At 45.1% G+C, this 16,040-nt stretch overlaps 1 long non-coding RNA gene across 2 annotated transcripts; it reads left to right on the top strand.

The window, feature by feature from the left end:
- Positions 1–349: 349 nt before the first annotated feature.
- Positions 350–15,304, top strand: LOC116588338. Of its 2 annotated transcripts, none has more exons than XR_004284896.1 (4): positions 350–499; positions 6,634–6,782; positions 11,908–12,031; positions 14,739–15,304. It is a non-coding gene; the product is annotated as an uncharacterized LOC116588338 (long non-coding RNA). The 2 variants fall into 2 exon arrangements; XR_004284895.1 differs by lacking the exon at positions 14,739–15,304 and adding an exon at positions 12,315–12,691.
- The last annotated feature ends 736 nt before the right edge of the window (positions 15,305–16,040 follow it).

Below are 16,040 nucleotides of genomic sequence, written 5' to 3'. Positions count from 1 at the left end.
CGGAGGAGAAAGGCATCCTTTCCCCAGATGCTCACACAGAGTACATACGGATGCCCGCACAGTACATCTAACGACGTTTAGGGAAGGCATCAACTATGTCGGGAGAATAGTGTCAACGCAGCGAAGGTCCCCACAGTATCTGCTCCTAATAACCTAGCCGAAAAAATTAAGCACGAAGCAGAAAGTACACAAATACTATTCCATAAGTATCCTGGAGTCGAATGGTTTCTGGCCAGGAAGAGCGTTTCAGGAGAGCTGGGAGGCCAGCCCCGAGGTGCCAGGAGGACGGCCGGGCGTGGGTGGGGTGTGTGTGCCGGCTGGCCTCGGATTTTCCCCGAGGGCGGGACCGCGCCTCGCCCTAGTGTGAATAAAGGCTCCGTAAGGGTGCGGCCGCCCGGGAAAGCCGTCCACCAGCTCTGGCCCAGGGGCCAGAAGCCTCTCCCTCGCCCACCCCGCCGCTGTTGCCGCTCCAGGAGGGCGCCCCGGGACGCGCGTGGCCGTGAGTGTCTAAGGGTGCGGCCCGCGGGTCAGCCGTCCCCCCGCTCCCCAGTCGCCCCTCCCCGTTTCTCCCGCTGGGGGCGCTGAGGACTAACGGGAGACCGGAGACCAGAGAAAATCTGGCGGGGAGGGGTAAAGTGGAAAGAGAGAGGGGTTGGGGAGCAGGGTGAGGGGCATAGAAGGAGGTGGGGCGGAGAACAGGAAGTATCCCCAAGAAAGTGGGCGAACAGCCTGGGGAGGGCGGGTCTGGAGCCGGGCGAGGGCCGGAGGGCTGGGCCCCGTGGGCTTCCGGCTGGCACCTGTGGGCTGCCCTGCCTCACTTCCAGCAGCCGTTTTCCCTTCTCCCCCCTTGCCTCCGTACCTCCCCTTAGCCCACTTCCAATCAGCTCGCCTCCTCCACCCTCTCTCCACTCCATTTCTGCGTGTTCCTTTCCTCACACACAACATATGCCCAGCCCCCATTGGTATTTATACCCCCACCCCACATTTTACACTTCAGAGAGAGAAAAAGAGAGAGAGCAAGCGAGAGCACCTGTGGGGGGGCGGGACCAGAGGCGGAGGGAGAAGTAGGGTCCCCTCGGAGCAGGGAGCCTCAGGTGGGACTCCATCCCAGGACCCTGGGATCATGACCCGCTGAGCCACCCAGGTGCCCCGGCCCCCCTCTACTATCTTGTGGGTTAGGCGTGTACCCCCCTTCTGCCCTTTGGAGGATAAGAGGATTGAAGAGACTATCACTGCTCAGGCAACAGGCAGACTCTGAGGAGAAGACACTAGCAGGGCCGAAAAACCAGTTCAGTCAGTGGGCGTGGGTGGGACCTGCTGTGTGGGCTGAGCATGGCCAAACTCTGGGGCACCACGTGGCAACTGCTCCCTCAGCCTTTGTTGGGTAGGGTTTTTTGGAAATCAAGCCAAACCACTCTCCCTTTCTTCTTCCCCCAAAACACACACCCAAAGAAACCTCAAAGAATCAAAGGAACATGACCGACCCTCCCCATTTTGGGTTCCATTACATATTTCACTGTGAAGCCATCCTACTTTGTTGATAATCAAGGGCAGGATGAGTCAGAGGGAGACCGCCCCACACCCGATGCCTCTTTAGAAGCCTTCTTTAAACACTAATTGTCATCCGTAATGACCCTGCCCTTCCCACACCCAAGTTCATTCACTTTCCACACTTAGACCTCTGCTGTCAGGCACGCATGCACCCCTACCTCCCGCATTTCACACTATCACCAACCCTCCACCCTGACTGTGCGGCTCCACACAGTGGGCACCCCAAAACCCCACAAATAAACTTATCCCCCTACATAGACTTCCTGTTTCTTACTCACCCTCCTTCCACACACGCACCAATCATCCCTCACAATGCCTTCCGGTACAGAGGTCTCCTCATACCCCCTCCACCACATATCCTTTCTCCCCTACCCTTGGGCCCGCTTGCCTGACACCCTCAATCCGCACCCCCTAAAAAACACACTTGTTCTCCCCTCCCCACATATCTTTGCTTCCTTACACTCGGTACACACTCCTTCTATACAAAGTCCTGCCCGCCTTCTGCAAAATTCTTCCGTACAAAAGATTCCAACGTAGTTCCACTGCACTCTCCAAGAACTTTCCTCTCACAGGACACACACCTCCTCGTACACACATGGTCCCGCCCACGTTCATCCCACTCCTTCACTTGGCAGACATCTACCACACCTTCCCTTCCATCCCACGCTGGACCTGTCCAGAAACAAAGATACAATCTTTCAAGACACTGCTTTAATGGTCAGCTTGATGTATTTTTATTTATTTATTTATTTATATTTATTATTATTATTTATTTCTGTATTTATATTTTGTGAGTAAAGCAATAGAAGTTTGTTGAGTGAACATATAGAAAAAATTCTCAAGAGTGAGAGGGGTCCCAACAGTGTTGTTTAGCTTGATTTATTTTTAAAAATTTATTTTTAAAAATTCACCTGGGTGGCTGAGTGGGTCAAGCATCTGACTTTGGTTCAGATATGATCTCAGGCTCCTGGGAACGAGCCACACATCTGCTTCTCACTCAGTGGGGAGTCTGCTTGTCTCTCTGCATTTGCCCCTTGCCCTGCTTGTACTTTTTCCTCCCTCTCTTCCTCTCAAATAAATAATAATAGAAAATGGAATCCACCTACACCATCACCTATCAGATTAAGTTAGAGATCATTACCCAACCAGAATCCACTGTTCTTGACTTCTGTTACCAAAGATTAGTCTTGTCTGTTTTTGAAACTTACATAAATAGAATCATAGAATATATATTCTTTTGTATCTGGCATTTTCCTTTCAATATTCTATTTATGAATTACTCATGTTTTTGTAGCAGTTTATTCTTTTTTTCTATTTAATGATTCCTTTGTAAATCCATCACCACTTTATCCTTTCTTCTGTGTGAGGTGCCAGGGAAAATGTAAAATTTTTAAACATGGACGTTGATTGCCATGTTAATTCCAGCCTATAATCTTGTGCCTCTGTGTTGTGACATCTGTCTGTCAGCCCAGTTGACTTTGATTTTTGCTTATGTACTAGTCAACTAGGTCTATAAAGGAAAGCTGTTTTTCTATACTCACAGTACTTCTGACACCAATTATGTTGATTTCTCATGCTAAGCAATTCTGCAGCTCTCTTGAGCTACCAACTGGGTGTCCTACAATTTAATTCAATTCTGATGTTAACTACCCAGAGTTATTGCAGATCCTATAGGTTAAGCTTCACTCCCCAAATCTACCCATCACCACCAGCTTCAAATACAGTTGCAGGGAGTGGGTCCCCATATTACCCAGTTAGGACTGACTTGGGCACAAATCAAGGATTCCCACGATTGCCGCCTTGATAATTTGCTATGGAGTTTTATAGAATTTAGGCAAACACTTAACTATTACCAATTTGTTGTAAAGGATATTTTAAGTACAAATACAATATAAATTGAACAGCAGATGAAGAGGTACTTAGATCTTCAAGGGTCCTTAGTTCAAAAGCTGTCCCTATGGAGTTTGGTTCATACAACCCTCTTGGCACATGGATATGTTTGCCAATCTGGAAGCTTTCGAAACCCCTTCCATGAGGGTTTTTATGGAGGTTTTATTATGTAGGTATGGTTAATTAAATCATTGGCCATTGATAATTAGCTCAATCCCCAACCCTTCTTCCCTCTCATGAGGGGTGTGTGTGTGTGTGTGTGCGCGCATATATGCGTTCATGTGTGTGTCTGAGTTCTACCTTTTAATCACATGGTTCCTCTGGCAACCAGCCCCCATTCTCTAAGGTTAGCTCATTAGCATAAACTCAGGTGTAATGCAAGGTGCTTATCCTGAGTAACAAAAGATACTCCTCTTATACCTACCGCACAGGAAGTTGCAAGCATTTTAGACTCTGTGCCAAGGGAGGTCTTGCTGACTCAGTTGGTAGGGCACGTGACTCTTGATCTCAGGATTGAGTTCAAGCCGCCTGTTGGGGGTAGAGTTAACTTATAAAAAAATTTTTTTTAAACAAATACACCAGTCTTTCTAAAAGAATCTTTTTAAAAAATTATTTATTGATTGATTTTAAAGAGATAGAAAGAAAGAGAGAGAGAGCACACAAACAGAGGAGCAGAGGGAGAATCTAAAGCAGACTTCCTGCTGAGCACAGAGCCTGATGCAGGGGTTGATCTTGCAACCCTGAGATCATGACTTGAGCCAAAATCCAGAGCTGGCTGCCTAATGGACTGAGCCACCCAGGCGCCACCCTGCCCCCAAATAATCTTTAAAAAAAAAGAAGAAGAAATTCCGTCAGGACCTGAGCCTAAACCAAGAGTCTGTCATTTAACCAACTGAGCACCCAATTGCACACACATATACATTTCCTATTATGTCACATCACTGGCTGCCAAAACAAGATACCACATATGGGTCTGCAAAAAACATTTTTTTTTTTTTTCATAGTTCATAGTTCTGGAGGCTGAAAGTCTAAGATCAAGATCTTGGCAGGGCTGGTTTCTTCTGAGGTCTCTCTCCTTGGCTTATTGTTGGACATCTTCTCCCTGTGTCTTCACAGGATCTTCCATGTGACATATTTGGTCTACTTCCTCTTCTTATAACGACACCAATGAGGGGCACTTGGGTGGCACAGTCAGTTGAATAGGTGACTCTTGGTTTGGGTTCAGGTGGTGATCTCGGGGTCCTGGGACTGAGCCTCTTGCAAGCTCTCTCTTTCAAATAGATAAACAAATCTTACAAAAAAAAAAAAAAGGACAGCAATCAGATTGGATTAGGACTATACCCTAATGGCCTCATTTTAATGTAATTATCTTTTTAAAGGCCTTGTCTCTAAATACCGTCACATTCTGAGATAGTAGGGAAGGTAGGACTTTACATACAAACGTGAAGGAACACAATTCTGGCCACAAAAGCATAGCAATAACTTTAAATTGTACAAGAAAGTGACCATTATTACATAAGATATCTCACTAACCGAAATAAATATATTCCTAATTTTCCTCTCAACTGAATCAAAAAACTGCCAGCAGCCACTTCAGTTCCACCTGACATGGATGGAAATTGATGGAAAGACCATCAGAGTAAAACCTGACAGGCCTAAATGGCTGTGAGCAAATAGCTTACTTTTGCCAATTTTTCAAAATGACCAAGTCAACACATTTCGAGGGCCCCTTGAAGGGCCATGGGAGGAGGAAGCAGAGTAAAAGAAGTGTTCTGAAGCTGAAGCCTCATTAGCTTCTTAGCAAATCCAACTGTGGTAGAAGATCTGTGGCAGACAGATTGTCACCAGTGTCTGTTCTCGCCACTGAGGGTTGGTTTAACATCGTCACCTTGTCATGGTCTAGATAGACCTGCCAGATAATGGAACAGCTGTGACAACATTACAAAAATTAGTGAGCTACATCGTGCTATCAAAGATCTAGGGGAATACTGGGTTAGACTGTGACAAGATAACACCTGTTGCCCACACGTAGATCCAAGACCCCACCCCACTGTAGGAGTAGACACTTGGTTTGCCCCTCCCCTCACTGCACTATTGTGCCTCCTGGACCAGCGTCCACCATCCCAAGGTCAGAGTAACCTCAATCCTAACGAGGAGTGGGGGGCTCAACACTGAAAGTAGGTTGTTTCTGTGTAGACATGGATCAGTGGACAGGGGCTTGGGTGAGACACATGGCTCACCTCTTCCAAGTCCTTAGCAAACAACATCCTCCCCCACAGCCAGAGGCTAGCCTGCTACACACTTACCTGATTTGCTACAGATGCAGATATAAATTAGGATTAAGCTGATGAAGATTGTTGGGATGATCCATGGAGTTTCCAGGATGGATGAAGGTTGGTCGGCGTCTGGGACATTAATTGATGGTTCTAAAACAAAAAGTGAAAACCCTTTCAAAACAACAGCAGCAACCCTGATGATTGCCAGACAGGATACTTGCAAGGGGGAGGGGGGATTGGTGAAAAAGATAAAGGAGTTTAAGAATCCACTTGATAAAAAAAAAAAAAAAAAGAATCCACTTGATGACCACTGACTAATGTATAGAATTGTTGAATCATTAGACTCTACATGTGAAATTAATGTATTTTATATGTTAAATATATTTCAATAAAAAATAATAAAATACCTTCCTGAGTACCCACTTTCCCCAGGCAGTCCATGTCACCCCCAAATTTATTGATTCGTGATGTGGTAGCCCCTCTATCAGATCCCGACTATCCCCCCTCCCTAGTCGCACATTCTCCCCCACCTTCTCTCCACCCGATTTCCAGACTCTAATTCATACACAGGTGTAACCCCTACACGGTTCAATCCCCACATTTGGCTTAGCCTAAGGTCAAAGTTCAGCCTGTAATCCTTTGGCTTCAGAGCAATTTACTAGCTGAATGGCTTCATTTCTGATTCATAGGACTGGCTGAGTAAAATGCTTCCTGGGGAAATATCATCCAGCAGTTCCTAATTTATCTTTCATACATTTCTGTGTCTTGGGAAGCTAGAGCTTTTTACAAAAACTCTGGCAAATCTGAGGCAGTTTTATTTTACTATAGGTTCATATATCATTAAGTCATTGGTAATCTGTTTTATTTTTTTTAAAATGTATTTTATTTATTTATTTTTAATATGTTTTTTAAGTAGCCTCCACACCCAGCATGGGGCTTGAACTCACCACCCTGGGATCAAGAGTCTGATGCACCACCAACTGAGCCAGCCAGGTGCCCCTGTTGCTAATCATGTGGAAGTGGGACCAGCCTGCTGTGGGGAGCCTCTGGATGTCACACACAAAGGTACGGGGCTGCAGTATGCATAGCCATGTTTATCTGTCCTATGCTACCTGCTTGGCGATGTGGGTAGAGAAAGCGAAACATGGTTTGAAAAGTAGGGACTGTGCCTAGTCCAACAGGAAATTATTCTAATCATCAAATGATTCTCTTTGCCCCTCTCCTCACAACTAAAGATATGTGAATAGTTTTCTATTGCTGTGTGACAGATGACAAACTCTTCTGCTTTAATGGCACTCAGTCATTAGCTCACAGATCTAGGTCAGAAGTCCAGCATGACGAGTTTGGGTTCTCTGCTTGGGTCCCACGAGGCTGTGATTAAGATGTTGGTCAGATCCCAGGTGATCCTTAAAAGAAAAGAGTTGAGGGGTGCCTGGGTGTCTCAGTCAGTTGGACGTCTGCCTTTGGCTCAGGTCATGATCTCAGGATCATGGGTTCGAGCCCTACATTGGGCTCACTCCTCAGCAGAGAAGTCTGCTTCTCCTTCTCCCTCTATCCCTGCTCGTGTGCTCTCTCTTGCTCACTCACTCTCTCTTTAAAAAAATATAAATAAATAAGTAAATAAAAGAAAAGAGTTGAATAGGAGAAGTTTGCCCCTTCAGATGCTCCAAGAAGCCAAACTTGTGGCTTTCTTCAAAAATCCACATGAAGGTATTCAGTGGGCATCTGGGGTTAGAAAAGCTCCCAGTCAGATCAGCCCCCGTCAGAAAGCTCTATTGTAGGGGTGCCTGGGTGGCTCAGTCATTAAGCGTCTGCCTTCAGCCCAGATCATGATCCCAGGGTCCTGGGATCGAACCCTGCATCGGGCTCCCTGCTTGGTGGGAAATGTAATTTTCCCTCAGACTGCCCCCTGCTTGTGTTCTGTGTCTCATTGTCTCTCTCTCTCTCTCTCTGTCAAATAAATAAATAAATAAATAATATCTTAAAAAAAAAACAAACAAGTGGGGATGCCTGGGTGTCTTAGTCCTTGGATGTCTGCCTTCGGCTCAGGTCATGATCTCAGGGTCCTGGGATCTCCTCTTTCACTTCCCCTGCTTGTGTTCCCTCTCTCACTATCTCTCTCTCTGTCAAATAATAAATAAAATATTAAGAAAAAAAATGAAAGCACTATTGCAAAAAACCACAGTTCAGTAGGAACCTTCAGTCTGCTTACAGGGGTCTTGTCCAGGCCAATAAGGCTGCAAAGCGGGAGGCAAGCCCTGCAGGGACTCAGGGGTGTTTTGGTGGAAGCATCCACTGGTAGCAAGGAGGTCAGTTTTCTCACAGGTGTCCCCCTGAAATTGCTTAGAGTAGCCAGAGCTGGCTGCTGATTTGATGTGTGCTTGACAAGTCTTTGCCCCTTGATTTCTTCATCTGTGAAGTGGAATCATAGGAAGGATTGGCTCTTAACCTTAAGAGAGGAATTTGGAAGTCGACGCCACACATGAACTAGGTCCCAAACTCTCATACCTCTCATTTGTTCTTCTAAGGGCTTGTGCATCTTTCCTAAAAATCATGTCTTCACTCTCCTGTAAAAGGCCTGTACCCTTGTTCCCCTTTCTCTGTTAAGATGGTATTTAAGACAATTCTAAACAGCCTCAGGAGTTATTTTGTGCCTGGGCCTCTCCCATGTGCACATGAGGTGTACATAGTAATAAACTTACGTTTCTTTTTCTCGTGTTACTCTGTCTTATGACAGCGGTCTCGGCCAAGAACTCAGAAGGGTAGAGTGAAAATTATTTTCCTCCCCTGCAATACGAATATTAAAAAAAAAAGAAAACAAACAACTTCCTGTCCCATCTGAGGGTTTATCTGGCATGTGCTGTGGTGGTCATGAGAACTCAGCCCTCAGGTCTTCAACTGCAGGCACTCACGTGACCATGGGCCCCGAGCCCCACTCTGAAGCCCATTGCTGTGGATGCGTCACGGTCACTCTCCCTAGGGCTGCTCCCAGCCGGACAGGGAATTAAGGCAGACCTCTTCCTGGGAGACAAGGGACTTCTCTGATGGCCCACTTCTACTTGAGGGATCCCTGAGAACTTGTGGGACTTTCCCTAGATAGCAGTACAGGATGCCACCACCCAAACTCTGCCCCTCCTGCACTTAGGGCCTGAACCGCTTTGATCTGAACGGTCTCCAGGAACCCCCAGGCTTCCGCCATTATTCTCATGGGGGCTTCTGCCATTGAAACTCCTGCATGTTAATCCCATCTATGTTTCTGCTTCTAAGGACTGACCATCAGATGGTTTTACTGCCTGAAATTCTATGTCATTATATTTCAAGTTCTGGTAACAACTAACATTGTACATTTCCTCTAAACATCAAAAGTGATAAGCTGCATTACTTGGTCATTTGGGCCTTAAATTCTTCTGCAAATTCAGCTTGTTGAATTGGTTTTCGTACTATGTAAGTAATTTGGGCAATGCTGTAAAATGACATGTTTTGTTTGGTCATAGCTCTCGAAAACAGAAATTGCATCAAAATGTTATTCATTTGTGAAATCTTGAAAAAGTTTCACATCCTCAGGGTAATTCTGAAGCTTTGTTTCAGTTAGCACAGGAATCCATAAAAAGGTAGAAAGCACCGACTCTGACCTGAAAGGTGTAGGGAGGTAAAACTATTAATAAGCCAAAGTTCAAGCTTCTTTGGTAGATCTGTTCTTGAGTAAATTTCTCAGTCCCTGTGGAAGATGGTCCAGAACTTCCTGCTTCTCAAGAGCACCATGATGTCCAGGAAGGGGACACTGTCTATGTCATCGCAGCTGAATAGCTCCTTACAAGTACTTTGCCCATAGGTGCATAGGCTTTCATGTGTACCAGGAACCCACCTGAAGGTCCAGCCCGATCTTTTGATGTATTATAATAGGATATGGATTTACAACACCAAATAAGAAGTAACTTTGCAAAACCAAAATCAAATTGAAAGCTAATCAAGTCTCTGGATCTAACAGCTGGTTTATAGAAAATACTGTCAGCAGAACCATAGAAACAGGCACGGGGATGCAACCAGCCAAGTCTAAGATATGAAAATTTTATACGACCATCTTGTTTCTTCAACACATTAAGTACAAGGAGAAAAGTAAGAAGGCAGAGCATAAAAATGAAACCAGGCTGTCCAGATCTGGACCGAGTCATGAGCGTGGGATTGAAGCAAAGGGAGTGAGCGCCACTGAGGGAAACATGGAGGGGTCGGATGGGGAGAAAACATCCTTTTAAGTCCCCCAGGCTCTGTGACCCCACAAGGAAACCTCCAAAGGGTTGGGCTGCCAAAGGGAGGAGCGTCCGTTCTCCATCCCTCCGTCCTCAGCTCCTGATCCTCAACCTGATCCCCTCCACCTGTCTGAGGTCTGGGACAATGGCAGATTCTCCAGACCACTGTGGCCCCTGCTGCCGGATGTGCTCATTTGACAAGCATTTTGGGGGCAGCTACTGTGAGCAGAGCATGGGGCGGGGTAGAGGGCGAGCTGAAAGAGTACAAGACAGTTTCTGCCCTCTAGGACCCGACAGTCTAGCCAGACCCACAGGATGGTTAGCAGAAAGGGAACAGGCAAAGCTTCGGGGCATGTGATCCATGAATACAGGGCATGGCCTGGTCAGAGGCCTTCTGTGAAGAAGGCAGGACTTAGCAACAGGAAGGGTGAAGAGTGGGAGGATTTGAAGGAGGAGTCCTAAATCGGGGCTCTGCTTTCCAGAATGTCCAGAGAGTGAGGGGAGCAGTGTGAAGGAAGATTGCCACTTTGGGGTGATAAGAGTCAAAAACAGAGAGAGACTGGGCTCTCCAGGACCTGAGGGGGAACAGCTTCCATGGGCACCGACCTGGGAATCCACAAGCCCCACTAAAACACATGTGGAAGACAGACAGACAGACAGACACGCCTGAACAAAGAAAGAGGCAAAGCCCTATGCATCTGGTTTCCAAGATTTAGAAAAGGATGAAAAGGACCTGCCTGTCTTCCTTCACCAAGACAGAAACGTTCCCAGCAAGACCGTGGGGACACAGCATGGCAGGACGATGATGAGTTCAGTGAGAGAGAGGAAACTGTGACTTCCAAGAACCATCCCACAGCCGTGTTTGCAAGCCGGGGTAATAGCCAGGATGTTATCCAGGGACGTTGGGTGGCTCAGTGGGTTAAGCATCTGACTGTCGGTGTCAGCCTGGTTTTGATCTCAGAGTTGTAAGTTCCAGCCCTTTGTTAGGGGCCTACTTAAAAAAAAAGAACCAAAAACATATTATCACCTAGGGGTCAGAGGGAGGGATTGTGTGACACCAGGCCTGAAGCCATTCCCTCTTCCTGACCTTCGAGATCTTGCTCCTCTTTGGGAGATGGGACCCCCAGCAGCAGAGACAGGAGGGAAAGAGGGGATTCTGGGCTCGGGACTCACCCCCGTCATGTATTGGCGTAATGTAGCTTGTGTGGACTTCCGTGGTGACGCCAGGGACTGGGAATTTAACGGTTCCAGATGGCAAAGGCCCTCCCCCTGGAGCGGTCACAGGCAACCCGTTGAAATGTTTCTGGGCAGTTTGGGACTCCAGGGTTGTTCGTTGGCCTCCAGGATCCAAGGCCCCTGAGACTTTCTCTGCAGGTTCTCAACTGCCAAGGAAGCAAATGCAGATTGAAAAGTCAGCAGGAACACAACGTTCATCCTTGCTCACCCATTGTTCTTTTTACTTTCACTCTCCAAGGGCAAACTCTTTTCCCAATCTGTCATTTAACCCACCAAACTTGGTTTTCCATTTTAGTAATTGCATAGAGGGCTGTCCTGCTCTTCAGTACTTCCGTTCACTCACTGGTGAATCATGGATTTCCTTCCCTGTCACACACACGTCTACCTCTTCTTTTTCTTCTTCTTCTTCTTTTTTTTTAACAGTTGCATAGAATATCCTATGGTCTGCACTCAGCACTTGGAAAATACTTTCTTAAGGAGACTGATTCCCTTTCTATCTGATCATCAATCAGATACATCAATCTAGTTCATCAATTCTAGTTCTTTGGAGAAAACCCTGGTATATTATGAATACATTCTATTTCATGAATCTATTCTATGTCATGAATAACTGCTCAGCTATGCATTTAATCAGGTTCCTGCTCTGTGTCCTCTGGGAGCGGGGACGAAATACTCACTGAGGTGGGTTCCTGTGACCTGTGTTTCAGATGAGGAACTGCACATGGCACAGAGCCTGGGGCCACAATGAATGAGGAGTTTACAGGGCCAGCGAGGACCATCACTTTTCCTGGCCTACCCAGTTCCCCGTCCTCAGCCCTACCACTCTGCATGGTAGGTATTATTAAATACATGTATATTCAGTAAATGTCCCTTTTCTGGCCTTAATGAAAAGGGTATCAGTCCACCATCATCAACAGATGTTAAAATCATGGGTTGAAAGGTTTTTGGGGAACAGGATATTCACATAGAGAATAAATTTCAACCCACATTTTAAAAAAAAGATTATTCATTTATTTTAGAAATGAATCCATTCTATGTCATGAATCCATTCTATGCCACGAATAACTGCTCAGCTATGCATTTAATCAGGTTCCTGCTCTGTGTCCTCTGTCAGCAGGGATGAAATACTGAGGTCGGTTCCTGTGGCCTGTGGTTCAGATGAGGAACTGCACATGGCACAGAGCCTGGGGCCACACTGAATGAAGAGATTAGGTCAACAAGGGTTGCCAGTTTTCCCTGCCTACCCAGTTCCCTGTCCTCAGCCCTGCCACACTGCCTAGTAGATATTTATTAAATACATGTATATTCAGTAATTGTCCCTTTTCTGGTCTTAATGAAAAGGGTATCAGTCCAACATCATCAACAGATGCTAAAATCATGGGCTGAAAGGTTTTGGGGAACAAGATATTCACATAGAGAATAGATTTTGACCCACATTAAAAAAAAAGATTTATTCATTTATTTTAGAAAGAGAGCACACATGCTTGCCAGAGTGAGTAGGGGGAGGGGCAGAGGGAGAGGGAGAGAAGCAGACTCCCTAGTGAGCACACAATCTGACTCAGGGGGCTCCATTCCACAGCCCTGAGATCAGGACCTGAGCCAAAACCACGAGTCAGACACTTAATGGACAGAGCCACCGAGGGGCCCCTCTACCCACATGTTTAACATGCAAATGTCACACACATAAACTCAACTTTTATCACCACCATCATCATCATTTTTGTTAGTCTTGGTATCTATTTATTGACATTCTGGAAACTGGCTTGGGACTAACTCACTTGGCTTCCTTTTACCATAGCTGAGCAAAACTTCTACCTCCTTTAAAAACAAACAAACAAACAAAAACAAACAAAACTTCCATCTCCTTATGCGTGTAGCTGTGAGTTTGTCATTTTCGTTTTTTTTTTTTTTTTTAAAGATTTTATTTATTTATTTGACAGAGAGATCACAGGCAGGCAGAGAGAGAGGAGGAAGCAGGTTCCCTGCTGAGCAGAGAGTCCGATGCGGGGCTCGATCCCAGGACCCTGAGATCATGACCTGAGCCGAAGGCAGAGGCTTAACCCACTGAGCCACCCAGGCACCCCTCATTTTTGGTTTCTTAAGCTCTCAGTCCAATGGTGGCCATGACCCAGATGGCCTTAATGTTGTAGGTCCCAGCTGGACTAAACCACGAGTTTAGTGGCTTACTGGCTCCAGGCTCCTGATCTCCCTTTTCTTAGAACATTTTATTTATTTTTATTTTTTCTTTTTATCTTTTAAGTAGGCCCTATGTCCAGTGTGGGGTCCGATACAGGGCTTGAACTCATGACCCTGAGATCAAGACCTGAGCTGCTATCAGGAGTCAGATGCTTAGCTTAACCAAGACTGAACCACCCAGGAGCCTCTAGACCACATTTTTAAAAATGTGTAATTGTTCTTACTCCTCTTACCAGCTTTATAGCCCATGACTATCTTTCTCAAGGCCCTGGGAACAATCTCTTTAAAATACGAACATCAAGGAGATAGGGTCCTCACTTCCCTGTCTCTGCAAGAGGGAAGGACCCTATCTTTGACTAGAAGACCATCAGCTGGGGGGCTTAAGCAACAGAAATATTTTCTTTCTTCCTTTTTTTTTTTTTTTTGAAAGAAGTAGCATGATTTTATTGAAATGTTTTAGTACAGTGTTGGATGATCTTAAAATCCCGTATTCTAAGCTAATACAAGCACTGCAAATGATAGATTCTTGAATCTAGTGGGCATCTAAACAGAAGTTAGATCTAACAGGAGTATCTGCAAGTTTATTAGTGCCCTTTCAGTTGGAGGACGAGCAGCCTTGGTGTTTGTGTATTTCTGTGGCTCCCCTTTCTGGCTGGATACACATGAGTCCAGGCCCATTTAGCAGAGTTGGACAGAAGTGATACATTTGGTGTTTTCTCCTAATGTTTGCACACAAGCAGCAAGGGCTATGCAAGTTTTGGGATCGGGCCACTCCTGAGGCCACCTTCATCTTTTTGAACTGAAACCATCAAGTACTTGAGGTCTACATTGCCACTGTGTAGGGCCAAGTCTAGTAGAATTAGTTAATATATCAGAACTACTTGAAAACAAAAAGGGAGGCTAAAAGAAACAATCAGTTGTTAATTCAATAATGATAATGCAAATTTTTATCTGAAGATTATTTGAAACTAGCTCTCTATCTTAGACTCAATCTTAAGAAGAAATAATACTACGTTTAAATCAACTTTATTCAGTCATGTCAACATGTCTACCCTGTATGCCAAGGCTGGCTACCTGTGTGTGTTTGTAACCACTTAGAAACTACATTTTCATTGGTCTGTGCATAGAAATTCTAAGAAATTGATAACCCTCATTTATGGAAACTAAAAATTACATACATCTAAGTAGGCTCTTTGCATTATCAAATCAAATCTTCCTAGATAGAGTCAATCTATATGACATAGCTAACGCCACCAGGCTAGAATACCATTGTTTGTCTCAAAAACCACTTTGAGGAACGGGAAAATGCTCATCTCTGCAATGACGAAACATTTTCTCCCAGTTCTAGAGAATGGAAGTCTGTGGTCAAGTTGCGGGCAGCTTGGTTCCCCTGAGACGTCTCTCTTGGACTCCCATGTGGCAGCCTTCCTGCTCTGTCCTCACGTGGCCTCTCCTCTGTGTGCACTCACTTCTGATGTCCCTTACCCTTCTCAGAAGGCACCCATCCAGTTGAATCAGGACCCCACTGTTAGGAGCTCATTCATCCTTAATTATCCCCTTAAAGTCCCCGTCTCCAAAAACAGTTCCCCTGGGGGGGGTGGGGGTGGGTAGGGCTTCAACTATGACTTTTGGGTGGGGGGACAGTGGATTCCATAACAGAGACTAACTTTGATGGGAGCCACTTAGCAAACACAGATGGTCTAATTACAGAGAATAACATTTAAAAGCTCAGGAAATAACTCCATGTGCTCAGCACATCCTGTTGCTCAGCTTCAGGACTTACCCACTAACTTCCCCACCTCTTGAACACCCTCTGCTCCTTGTTTTAGTGGAGTGGACTTCAGGCTGAGTTCTGGCCTCTCTCCCCTATTACAACAGCCTTCAGTAAAGTCTTCTTTGCCTGCTCAATGTTGTCTCATGCAATTTTTGCTTTTGACAGTTGGGGTATAGATGCAGATGGATTCTCTTTCATATTAACATCCATGATAAGTTTCTGCATACTTTCCTCCTAAAAGCTACCTTGTTTGTTATGAGTGTTTGTGCTTTATTTAGCAGAAATTACCTCGTCCCTTCAGAGCTCTCAGGGAATTATATTGTGTTGGTGCCAAAATAATTTTAGGAGTATGTTTCCTCCCAACATTTGTAAGATAATTTGTAAACATACAGAGAAATTGATAGAATTTTACAGTGAATACCAGTATACTGCTCCTCTAAGATGCTACAGTTAACATTGCACTATAAAAGCTTTATCACAGATTATCTACCTGGTCATTCTTCCCTTCTTCCATCAAAGTATCCTATTTTTGATGCATCTCAAAGTGGCTCTTTAGAAGATCTTAAAAAATTGATCCCAAATGCTTCAGCATGCATGTCCATAGATAAAGTTCTTGTCTGCCTTTGAATAAGACCAAAAGGAATCAGTGAATCTTATGAAAACTGGGTTATAATGAATCATTAATATCAGCAATTAACTACAACATATTCATCCTAATAAAATATTAGCTAATGCTAGTCTATTGCTTTCAAAGTTCACTGAGATCATTCTAATTTGATCTTCCCAGTGTTTCTTTTCTTTTTTTTTTTTTTAAGATTTTATTTATTTATTTGACTGAGAGAGATCACGAGTAGGCAGAGAGGCAGGCAG

The sequence above is a fragment of the Mustela erminea genome, chromosome 4 (assembly GCF_009829155.1).
Source record: "Mustela erminea isolate mMusErm1 chromosome 4, mMusErm1.Pri, whole genome shotgun sequence".
Lineage (NCBI taxonomy): Eukaryota > Metazoa > Chordata > Mammalia > Carnivora > Mustelidae > Mustela > Mustela erminea.
This window is presented reverse-complemented; position numbering and strand designations above follow the sequence as displayed.